Source organism: Cervus canadensis, chromosome X, assembly GCF_019320065.1.
Source record: "Cervus canadensis isolate Bull #8, Minnesota chromosome X, ASM1932006v1, whole genome shotgun sequence".
Lineage (NCBI taxonomy): Eukaryota > Metazoa > Chordata > Mammalia > Artiodactyla > Cervidae > Cervus > Cervus canadensis.
In genome coordinates, this window is record NC_057419.1 from 34,170,780 (window position 1) to 34,183,821 (window position 13,042).

At 39.9% G+C, this 13,042-nt stretch overlaps 1 pseudogene; it reads left to right on the forward strand.

The window, feature by feature from the left end:
• Positions 1 to 3,060: 3,060 nt before the first annotated feature.
• On the forward strand, positions 3,061 to 6,633 carry LOC122435511 (annotated as a pseudogene).
• Positions 6,634 to 13,042: the final 6,409 nt, after the last annotated feature.

The following is a 13,042-nucleotide window of genomic DNA, read 5'->3' on the forward strand; positions in this document are numbered from 1 at the left end:
ATTATCTCATATATTTTACTCTTTTGCTGGAATGTCCTTTATATCATTTGCCACCTGAAAATATTCTAATTGCTCTTCATGCAATAATTCTCCATGAAGTTTATTCCAAAACTCCCAGGGAGAATTAATTGCTCACTTTGCACTTTCATAGCTGGGGAAGATAAGTTGTATTTATGACCAGCTTTGTTTGTAAGCAATTGAAGATGTCTTTGTGCTGTAATTTGAATCCTGTTGGGAAGGTCTCCTTTGTTGGCAATTTATAGAATTTAAGTATTAGTAGAAATCTTAACATTGGTTGGTCCAAATCCTTTCATACCAGTGAGTGTCCTCCAAGGTCCAGAAAGGTGAAATGATTTGTTCAAGTTCACACAGTCAGTACTAAGGGCTTAAGGGGTAAATTAGTGGCAGGTTCTCATCCTAACCCTTTCCCACTTACATCACGTTGCTTCTTGTGATAGACCAAAGTTCTTTTTTAGAATTGCCAATTTAGTCATATATTCTTTTGGGGTTTATCATTGCCTTCTCTCTGTTTCTTTTAAAATATAGTATCCCATGAAGGCATAACATCTGAAGTATCCAGAACTTCAATATAAATACATTTCCACAGGTCTGTTCTCTGTGTTTGTGTCTTTATTCCCTTCAGTGGGGAAAGGAGAGGGTGGGATGGATTGAGAGAGTAGCACCATGTGTAAAATAGATAGGTAGTGGGAAGTTGCTGTATAACACAGGGAGCTCAGCCTGGTGCTCTGTGATGACCTAGAGGGGTGAGATAGGGGATAAAGTGGGAGGGAGGCTTAAGAGGAGGAATATATGTATACTTATGACTGTTTTATGTTGTTGAATGGTAGAAACAAACACAACATTGTAAAGCTAGTATCCTCCAATTAAAAAAAATAAATACATTTCCTCTGCAACAGAAGGCACTAGCAGTAGCATGAGAGTGATAGGATAAAATGTAATATAGGAAAGGCAATTTGCACTAACTTTCTAGTTGTGATCCTGAATCACTTTTCCCCTGAGAAACCAGAGAATGAATAGAGGCACAGGAAGATTACAGGACCTTAAGGGTAGCTCAGACAGTAAAACATCTGCCTGCAATGCAGGAGACCCAGCTTCGATCCCTGGGTCAGGAAAATCCCCTGGAGAAGGAAATGGCAACCAACTCCAGTATTCTTGCTTGGAGAATTTCATGGGCAGAGGGAACTGGCAGGCTACAGTCCATGGGGTCATAGAGAGTCAGACACGACTAAGCAAATAACACACACACATCAGTTCAGTTCACTCGTTCAGTTGCTCAGCCAGACTCTTTGCGACCCCATGAGTTGCAGCACGCCAGGCCTCCCTGTCCATCACCAACTCCCGTAGTTTACTCAAACTCATGTCCATCGAGTCGGTGATGCCATTCAGCCATCTCATCCTCTGTCGTCCCCTTCTCCTCCTGCCCCCAATACCCCCCAGCATCAGGGTCTTTTCCAATGAGTAAACTCTTTGCATGAGGTGGCCAAAGTATTGGAGTTTCAGCTTCAGCATCAGTCTTTCCAATGAACACCCATGACTGATATTGAGGACGGACTGGTTGGATCTCCTTGCAGTCCAAGGGACTCTCAAGAGTCTTCTCCAACACCACAGTTCAAAAGCATTAATTTTTCAGTGCTCAGCTTTCTTCACAGTCCAGCACTCACATCCATACATGACCACTGGAAAAACCACAGCCTTGACTAGACAGACTTTTGTTGGCAATGTAAAGTCTCTGCTTTTTAATAGGATATCTAGGTTGGTCATAACTTTCTTTCCAAGGAGTAAGCGTCCTTTAATTTCATGGCTGCAATCACTATCTGCAGTGATTTTGGAGCCCCCCAAAATAAAGTGAGCCACTGTTTCCACTGTTTCCCCACCTACTTGCCATGAAGTGATGGGACCAGATGCCATGATCTTAGTTTTCTGAATGTTGAGCTTTAAGCCAACATTTTCACTCTCCTCTTTCACTTTCATCAAGAGGCTTTTTAGTTCCTCTTCACTTTCTGCCATAAGGGTGGTGTCATCTGCATATCTGAGGTTATTGATATTTCTCCTGGCAATCTTGATTCCAGCTTGTGCTTCCTCCAGCCCAGCGTTTCTCATGGTGTACTCTGCATATAAGTTAAACAAGCAGGGTGACAATATACAGCCTTGACAAACTCCTTTTCCTATTTGGAACCACTCTGTTGTTCCATGTCCAGTTCTAACTGTTGCTTCCTGACCTGAATATAGGTTTCTCAATAGGTGGGTCAGGTGGTCTAGTATTCCGATCTCTTTCAGAATTTTTCAGAGTTTATTGTGATCCACACAGTCAAAAGCTTTGACATAGTCAATAAAGCAGAAATAGATGTTTTTCTGGACTCTCTTGCTTTTTCAATGATCCAGCAGATGTTGGCAATTTGATCTCTGGTTCCTCTGCCTTTTCTAAAACCAGCTTGAACATCTGGAAGTTCACGGTTCATATATTGCTGAAGCCTGGCTTGGAGAACTTTGAGCATTATTTTACTAGTTTGTGAGATGAGTGCAATTGTGCAGTAGTTTGAGCATTGGGACGAAATGTAATGTTTTTCAGCAGCTCCTTAATTTTGCTGTCCTGGAAATGTCCTATTGACTCTGGTATTGTGATGGCACTGGGAAGCTCAGGCAAGGCCAAGGTCTGTCCTGTTTTTAAACAGATGTCAGCAAATTGGGGAAATTTCAAGAGAGTTATTGAAAAATAACTGGGATCATTCAAATGGATTCTCGAACTTCCTAATGGATAGGGGCAGCTTGAATCTCTAGGGATGGTGAGACTGATTAATGTCTGAGCAAGAGAAGGGGACTATGATAATAGCCTACAAATGTGAGACACAGAACAGTCATTTGGAGTGATACCAGGAGAGAAAAGTAAGATTAATTATATCAAATTGACAAGGAGTGGTAGAATATATGCTGACAAAGTAGAAAATATCTTACTAGACAAAACCAATGAATCAATCCATCGTATTCTCAGGGGAGGAGGTAGAAGATCTATAACTTGAAAAATGCCTAAGGACATAAAGTATGGGGTAAGATAGTATTGGGAACAAACATGAAGATTTCTATCTTGTGTGACAAGATGGATGTTTTCTAGGGTAGACTGTCAGTTCTCAGGAAGTCTGAGAATATTTGCTCCACAATCTTTTGGATATTATGGAAATAGCCTCTGAAGTGGGAGGTAAAAGGTGAATACGAGGTGAGGGATATTGATAGACATTATTTTGGGGCCAAATTTTTTCCACATCTTGAGGTACAGCAGCTAGCAATGGTGATTATTAATAAAGGATTGCCCAGATCTTGATGTATTGCTTCTTCAATTTTAAATTTCAAGATTTGTTTTTCCCTTTGCCTATATTTTCAGAATTTTACTTGTGATATGTCTTGGCATGTATTTCTTTATATTTATCCTCTTTGGGATTTACTTAGCTTCTTGATTCTAAGGTTTTATATCTTTCAACAAATTTAAGAGATTTTCAGCTGTACTCTCTCCTTTTCTGAGATTCAGTGTTACAAATGTTGGATCTTTTGCTCTTATCTTACAAGTTCCTGAGACTCTATTCTTTTTTCCCCCCCCCTGACTATTTCTTCTGTTGTTCAGGTTGCATAAATTCTATTCATATGTTCTCAAATTCACTGATTTTATCTTCTGTCATCTACAATTGACTATTTTTTTTCCATTTATTTTTATTAGTTGGAGGCTAATTACTACAATTGACTATTGAGCCCATTCATGAGTTAAAAAAATCTGTTATTGTATGTTCTAGTTCCGTAATTTCCATTTGGTTTTTATTATAACTTCTCTTTCTTTGCTAAGATTTTCTATGTCTTCATGTATTTCAAAAGAATTTGTAATGCTTACTGAATTCTTTTTTGGTTTAAAATTCTTGTTGCTTTAAATTTACATAGGATAATCCCAATAATGAATAATCTGATTGATTTTGATGCCATCTATTGACTCTTTTTTAAAATTCAGATTGTGGGGGGGCGGCCCTAAGATGGCAGAGGAATAGGACGGGGAGATCACTTTCTCCCCCACAAATTCATCAAAAGAACATTTGAGCGCTGAGCAAATTCCACAGAACAACTTCTGAATGCTGGCAGAGGACATCAGACACCCAGAAAAGCAGCCCATTGTCTTTGAAAGGAGGTAGGACAAAATATAAAAGATAAAAAGAGAGACAAAAGAGGCAGGGATGGAGATCCATCCTGGGAAGGGAGTCTTAAAAAAGAGAAAAGTTTCCAAACACCAGGAAACACTCTCTCCGGCGGGTCTGTAGTGAGCCTTGGAATCTCAGAGGGCAACATAACCAGAAGGAAAAATAAATAAATAATTAAAACCGACAGATTACGTGCCTAAAAGCAACTCCCAGCGGTGCAACAGCCCAGACGCTTGCATCCCCCACTAGCAAGTGGGGGAGGGACAGGGAGGAGCAGGCGGCATTGCTTAGGATAAGGACTGGGCCTGAATGCCCTGAGGGCAATCTGAGGGAACTAGCTTGAGAAAACAACACAGACTGTGGGACAGCTATCCCGCAATCCCGCGAAAAGCCCTAACCACTGCCAGGTATGCTCACAGAACAAAGGACTGAGCAGAGCTAGCTGGCTGCAGACTGGCCCATCCCCCGCCAGAGACAGGCAGGTGAGGGCAGCCAGAGCCAGAAGTGGGCAATCTCGGCCCCAGAAAGGCATCCTATACCAAATCGCAAGCAGACTTCTCTGCTAACCAAGACTTCTTGGGATTCTGGACGATTGACATTCGCCGGGAGGGTCACAGCCAGAGACCAGCTCCTCAGAATAGACACACAGCACACCTAAGAAGGCGCGCCCATTGTACACCCAGAAAACCGAGTGCCTGGAACAGGGGAGGGGATAAGCCACAGCCTTCAACTGGGGGCCACTATGCGTGCCAAGCACCTGGTCACCTCAGCTGCTTGGACCTGGGACGGGTGCAAAACGCAGGCCCAACCAGGTCTGCACCTTTGTGGAGTACCCTAGAACCTGAACCTGAGCAGCTAGACCTGGGAAGTACATGTAAACCAGGGCCTGCATCAGACAGTTCCCAGCAGAGCAACCTAGAGTCTGAGCAGTGTAGACTGGGGAAGCACACACGCCGTGAGCGGGGGCAAACCCAGTGTGGCTGAATCACTGTGAGCACACGCCAGTGATAGTTGTGTGCAGTGTTCCTCCCTCCCCAACGCAAGACTGAACAAGCGAGCCTAAAAAAAAAAAAAAAAAAAGGCGACCACCACTGCCCCCCTTGTGGCAGGGTGGAAATTAGACACTAAAGAGACCAGCAAACAGAAGCTAAAATAAACAGAGGGAACTGCTTTGGAAGTGACAGGTGCAATAGATTAAAACCCTGTAGTTAGCCCCAACTACGTAGGAAGGGGCCTATAGACCTTGAGAAGTACAAGCCAGACCAAGGAACTATCTGGAGATGAAATGACCCCACACTGTCCGCAACAGCTCCAGAGAAAGTCTTAGATATATTTTTACTACTGTCATTTTTTAAATTAAAAAAAAAAATTTTTTTTGCTTTTTTATTTTTTATTTTTAAGTCCCCATTACTCCTTTAATTTTCAGTTTTTATAATCTACTATTACCTTGCAGCTCCTCACTCTGGGCCACACAGTCGCAACTTCAGCATTTGCGCCCTGCTCCGTCTGATCTTTCCTCACTGCACACCCTTCTCGGGCTGCCAGACGCTGTACCCCGAGTCCCTGGCCTGAGCCCATATTTAAAGGCTTCCACCCGAGAAGGTGGAGGATTCATTCCCTGGGAGCCAAGCCCTTCTGGACTCTGCCCTCGGTTTCTGTGAAGCAACAGAAGCTGATGTAGAAGAGGTGGCAACAGCCATTGGAATAGACCAGAGAATTGGAAATAAATTTCTGAAAGTCAGTGTTGGTTTTGGTGGGAGTAGCTTTCAAAAGGATATTCTGAATTTGGTTTATCTCTGTGAGGCTCTAAATTTGCCTGATGTAGCTCATTATTGGCAGCAGGTTATAGACACGAATGACTATCAGAGAAGGAGGTTTGCTTACCAGATCATAGACAGTCTGTTTAATACAGTGACAGATAAGAAGATAGCTATTTTGGGGTTTGCTTTCAAAAAGGACACTGGTGATACAAGAGAGTCATCTAGTATGTATATTAACAAATATTTGATGGATAAAGGCACACACCTCCATATATATGATCCAAAATTACCAAGGGAACAAATAGTTGTGGATCTTTCTCATCCAGGATTTCAAAGGATGACCACGTGGCCCGGCTTGTGACCATCTCCAAGGATCCCTATGAAACTTGTGATGGTGCCCATGCTGTTGTTATTTGCACTAAGTGGCACATGTTTAAGGAACTGGATTATGAACGCATTCATAAAAAAATGCTGAAACCAGCCTTTATCTTTGATGGACTACGTGTCCTGGAAGGGCTCCACAATGAACTACAAACCATTGGTTTCCAGATTGAAACAACTGGCAAGAAGGTGTCTTCAAAGAGAATTCCATATGCTCCTTCTGGTGAAATTCCAAAGTTTAGTCTTCAGGATATGCCCAACAAGAAACCCAGAGTATAGACATTGCCATTTTTATTTGTAACTTTTTTGGTACTTCAAGATAGCAAATACCTATCTAATACTAAATGATAAATGAGCGAAGTGCTTTTAAGGAAACAAAACTATTTTTTAACAATCAAATTTATACTAGCTATATGGGAATTAGCATATCTGGTAGTTATAAAACTAGAATTTTTTACATATTTTCATAATATTGTTACCTGAGTGATTGGATGAGTAGCAAATAATCATGTTGGTTTTAATGGTGTTGATTTTTGTAAAATTAAACTTCAAACACTTTTTACTTTATAAAATATCTTTAGGCAGCACTTCAATATCGAATGGTAACAGGAGTGGCACTCCTCAGTTTTTCTGATCAGTGGTTTATCTCCTTGTCATTAAGTATGTATTTTCACTGCTGGAGTAGGAAATGACTACTCACTCGAGTAGTCTTGCCTGGAAAATCCCATGGATGGAGGAGCGTGGTAGGCTACAGTCCATGGGGTCATGAAGAGTTGGACACAAATGAGCGACTTCACTTGCACTTTTCACTTTCATGCATTGGAGAAGGAAATGGCAACCCACTCCAGTCTTCTTGCCTGGAGAATCCCAGGGACAGCGGAGCCTGGTGGGTTGCTGTCTATGGGGTCGCAGAGTCGGACATGACTGAAGTGACTTAGCAGCATTATCTTGCAAAAAAAAAAAAAGACCCTATTTTTAAAACAAACTTTATATATATATATATATATATATATATATTTTATATATATATATATATTACAATTTCTGTGACCTTTTTTGTTGTTTGTTTGTTTGTTTTTTACTTTTTAAAATATTATATTTTAGGGAATCTAACCTCTACTCAAGATTTTTAATCTTTGCCTTTTGGTATTTGTTATCAACTTTGTACCTTTAAGAACCCAATCTTCAGTACCCATTTTGACTTGGGAGCGGGATCACTGGCCTGATTGTTCTCTCCCCCTTTTGACTCTCCTTTTTCTCCACCAGGTCGCCTTTATCTCCCCCTGCCCCCTTTCTTCTCTACCCAACATGGTGAATCTTTTTGTGTGTTCCAGGCTGTGCAGAACACTTAGGGAACTGATTGCTGGCTGGATCTGTCTCTCTCCTTTTGATTCCCCCTTTTATCCTCCTGGCCACCTCTATCTCCTTCCTCCCTCTTCTCCTTTCCGTGTAACTCCATGAACATCTCTGAGGGGTCCAGACTGTGGAGAGCACATAGGGAAGTGATTACTGGCTAGCTTGCTCTCTCCCCTTTTGATACCCCCTCTGCTCCTCCTGGTCACCTCTAACTCCCTTTCCCCCCTTCTCTTCTCCATGTAACTCTGTGTACCTCTCCGGGTGTCCCTCACTGTGGAGAAACTTTTCATCATTAACCTAAATGTTTTATCATCGGTGCTGTATAGATGGAGAAGCCTTCAGGTTACAGTAAAAATAAGACTGAAAACCAGAGGCAGGAGGTTTAAGTCCAAATCCTGAGAATACCAGAGAATTCCTGAATCCAGGGAACACTAAATGATAGGAGCCCATCAAACGCCTCCATACCTACACTGAAACATAGCACCACCCAAGGGCCAACAAGCTCCAGAGCAAGACATACCACACAAATTCTCCAGTAACACAGGAACATAACCCTGAGCCTCAATATACAGGCTGACCAAAGTCACACCAAACCCATTGATATCTCAAAAGTTATTACTGGACACTTCATTGCACTCCAGAGAGAAGAAATCCAGCTCCACCCACCAGAACACCAACACAAGCTTCCCTAACCAGAAAACCTTGACAAGCCACCTGTCCAACCCCACCCACAGTGAGGAACCTCCACAACAAAGAGGAACCACCAATTGCCAGAATACAGAAAGGCCACCCCAAACACAGCAATATAAATAAGAAGAAAAGGCAGAGAAATACCCAGCAGCCAAAGGAACAAGATAAATGCCCACCAAGTCAAACAAAAGAGGAAGAGATAGGGAATCTACCTGATAAAGAATTTTGAATAATGATAGTGAAAATGATCCAAAATCTTGAAAACAAATTGGAGTTACAGATAAATAGCCTGGAGACAAGGATCGAGAAGATGCAAGAAAGGTTTAACAAAGACCTAGAAGAAATAAAAAAGAGTCAATCAATAATGAATAATGCAATGAATGAGATAAAAAACACTCTGCAGGGAACCAACAGTAGAATAACGGAGGCAGAAGATAGAATAAGTGAGCTAGAAGATAGAATGGTAGAAATAAATGAAGCAGAGAGGAAAAAAGAAAAAAGAATTAAAAGAAATGAGGACAACCTCAGGGACCTCTGGGACAATGTTAAATGCCCCAACATTCGAATCACAGGAGTTCCAGAAGAAGAGGACAAGAAGAAGGACCATGAGAAAATACTGGAGGAGATAATAGTTGAAAACTTCCCTAAAATGGGGAAGGAAATAATCACCCAAGTCCAAGAAACCCAGAGAGTCCCAAACAGGATAAACCCAAGGCGAAACACCCCAAGACACATATGAATCAAATTAACAAAGATCAAACACAAAGAACAAATATTAAAAGCAGCAAGGGAGAAACAACAAATAACACACAAGGGGACTCCCATAAGGATAACAGCTGATCTTTCAATAGAAACTCTTCAGGCCAGACAGGGAATGGCAGGACATACTTAAAGTGATGAAAGAAAATAACCTACAGCCCAGATTACTGTACCCAGCAAGGATCTCATTCAAATATGAAGGAGAAATCAAAAGGTTTACAGACAAGCAAAAGCTGAGAGAATTCAGCACCACCAAACCAGCTCTTCAACAAATGCTAAAAGATCTTCTCTAGACAGGAAACACAGAAAAGGAGTAAAAACTTGAACCCAAAACAATAAAGTAAATGGCGATGGAATCATATTTATCAATAATTACCTTAAATGTAAATGGGTTGAATGACCCAACCAAAAGACAAAGACTGGCTGAAGGGATACAAAAACAAGACCCCTTGTTGTCTACATATATGTTTGATATATGTTGTCTACAAGAGACCCACCTTGAAACAAGGGACACATACAGACTGAAAGTGAAGGGCTGGAAAAAGATATTTCACACAAATGGAGACCAAAAGAAAGCAGGAGTAGCAATACTCATATCACACACAATAGACTTTAAAACAAAGGCTGTGAAAAGAAACAAAGAAGGACACTACATAATGATCAAAGCATCAAGCCAAGAAGAAGATATAACAATAATAAATATATATACATCCAACATAGGAACACCACAATATGTAAGACAAGTGCTAACAAGTATGAATGGGGAAATTAACAATAACACAATAATAGTGGGAGACTTTAATACTCCACTCACACCTAAGGATAGGTCAACTAAACAGAAAATTAACAAGGAAACACAAACTTTAAATGATACAATGGACCAGTTAGACCTAATTGATATCTATGGGACATTTCACCCCCAAACAATCAATTTCACCTTTTTCTCAAGAGCACATGGAACCTTCTCTAGGATAGATGACATTCTGGGCCATAAATCTAGCCTTGGTAAATTCAAAAAAACTGAAATCATTCCAAGTATCTTTTCTGACCACAATGCAGTAAGATTAGATGTCAATTACAGTAGAAAAACTATTAAAAATTCCAACATATGGAGGCTGAACAACACCCTGCTGAATAACCAACAAATCACAGAAGAAATGAAAAAAAGAAATGAAAATACCTATAGAAATGAATGAAAATGAAAACACAACAACCCAAAACCTATGGGACACTGTAAAAGCAATGCTAAGGGGAAGGTTCATAGCAATACAAGCTTACCTCTAGAGACAAGAAAAAAGTCAAATAAATAACCTAACTCTACACCTAAAGCAACTTGAAAAGGAAGAAATTATGAACCCCAGAGTTAGTAGAAGGAAACAAATCTTAAAAATTAGGGCAGAAATAAGTGCAAAAGAGACCATAGCAAAAATCAACAAAACCAAAAGCTGGTTCTTTGAGAAGGTAAATAAAATTGACAAACCATTAGCCAGACTCATCAAGAAACAAAGGGAGAAAAATCAAATCAACCAAATTAGAAATTAAAATGGAGAGATCACAACAGACAACACCAAAATACAAAGGATCATAAGAGACTATTGTCAGCAACTATATGCCAATAAAATGGACAACTTGGAAGAAATGGACAAATTCTTAGAAAAGCACAACTTTCCAAAATTGAACCAGGAAGAAATAGAAAATCTCAACAGACCCATCACAAGCATGGAAATTGAAACTGTAATCAGAAATCTTCCAGCAAACAAAAGCCCAGGATGAGACGGCTTCACAGCTGAATTCTACCAAAAATTTAGAGAAGAACTAACACCTAGCCTACTCAAACTCTTCCAGAAAATTGCAGAGGAAGGTAAACTTCCAAACTCATTCTAAGAGGCAACCATCACCTTAATGCCAAAACCTGACAAAGATGCCACAAAAAAAAGAAAACTATAGGCCAATATCACTGATGAACATAGATGCAAAAATCCTTAACAAAATTATAGCAAACAGAATCCAACAACATATTGAAAAGATCATACCTCATGACCAAGTGGGCTTTATCCCAGGGAATGCAAGGATTCTTCAATATCTGCAAATCAATCAATGTAATACACCACATTAACAAATTGAAAAATAAAAACCATATGATTATCTCAATAGAGGCAGAGAAAGCCTTTGACAAAATTCAACATCCATTTATGATAAAAACTCTCCAGAGAGCAGGAATAGAAGGAACATACCTCAACATAATAAAAGCTATATATGACAAACCCTCAGCAAACATTATCCTCAATGGTGAAAAATTGAAAGCATTTCCCCTAAAGACAGGAACAAGACAAGGGTGCCCACTCTCACCACTACTAGTCAACATAGTTTTGGAAGTGTTGGCCACAGCAATCAGAGCAGAAAAAGAAATAAAAGAAATCCAGATTGGAAAAGAAGAAGTGAAACTCTCACTGTTTGGAGATGACATGATCCTCTACATGGAAAACCCTAAAGACTCCACCAGAAAATTACTAGAGCTAATCAATGAGTATAGTAAGGTTGCAGGATATAAAATTAACACACAGAAATCCCTTGCATCTCTATACACGAACAATGAGAAAACAGAGAAATTAAGGAAACAATTACATTCACCATTGCAATGAAAAGAATAAAATACTTAGGAACAAATCTAACTAAAGAAACAGAAGACCTATACATAGAAAACTATAAAACACTGATGAAAGAAATCAAAGAGGACACAAATAGTTGGAGAAATATACCATGTTCATGGATCAGAAGAATCAATATAGTGAAAATGAGTATACTACACAAAGCAATCTATAGATTCAATGCAATCCCTATCAAGCTACCAATGGTATTTTTCAGAGAACTAGAACAAATAATTTCACAATTTGTGTGGAAATACAAAAAACCTCGAATAGCCAAAGCAATTTTGAGAAACAAGAATGGAACTGGAAGAATAAACCTGCTTGACATCAGTCTCTACTACAAAGCCACAGTCATCAAGAGAGTATGGTACTGGCACAAAGACAGAAATATAGATCAATGGAACAGAATAGAAAGCCCAGAGATAAATCCACACACTTATGGACACCTTATCTTTGACAAAGGAGGCAAGAATGCATAATGGAGAAAAGACAATCTCTTTAACAAGTGGTACTGGGAAAAACTGGTCAACCACTTGTAAAAGAATGAAACCAGAACACTTTCTAACACCATACACAAAAATAAACTCAAAATGGATTAAAGATCTAAATGTAAGACCAGAAATTCTAAAACTCCTAGAGGAAAACATAGGCAAAACACTCTCCGACATGAATCACAGCAGGATCCTCTAAGACCCACCTCCCAGTGAATTGGAAATAAAAGCAAAAATAAACAAATCGGACCTAATTAAATTTAAAAGCTTCTGCACAACAAAGGAAACTATAAGGAAAGTGAAATGACAACCTTCAGAATGGGAGAAAATCATAGGAAACGAAGCAACAAACAAAGAAGTAATCTCAAAAATATACAAGCAACCTCTGCAGCTCAATTCCAGAAAAACAAAAGACCCAATGAAAAAGTGGGCCAAAGAACTAAACAGGCATTTCTCCAAAGAAGATATACAGATGGCTAACAAACACATGAAATGATGCTCAACGTCACTCATTATCAGAGAAATGAAAATCAAAACCACAGTGAGGTACCATTTCTCGCCAGTCAGAATGGCTGCTATCCAAAATCTACACAGCAATAAATACTGGAGAGGGTGTGGAGAAAAGGGGACCCTCTTACACTGTTGGTGGGAATGCAAACTAGTACAGCCACAATGGAGAACAGTGTGGAGATTCCTTAAAAGACTGGAAATAGAACTGCCATATGACCCAGCAATTGCACTGCTGGGCATACACACTGAGGAAA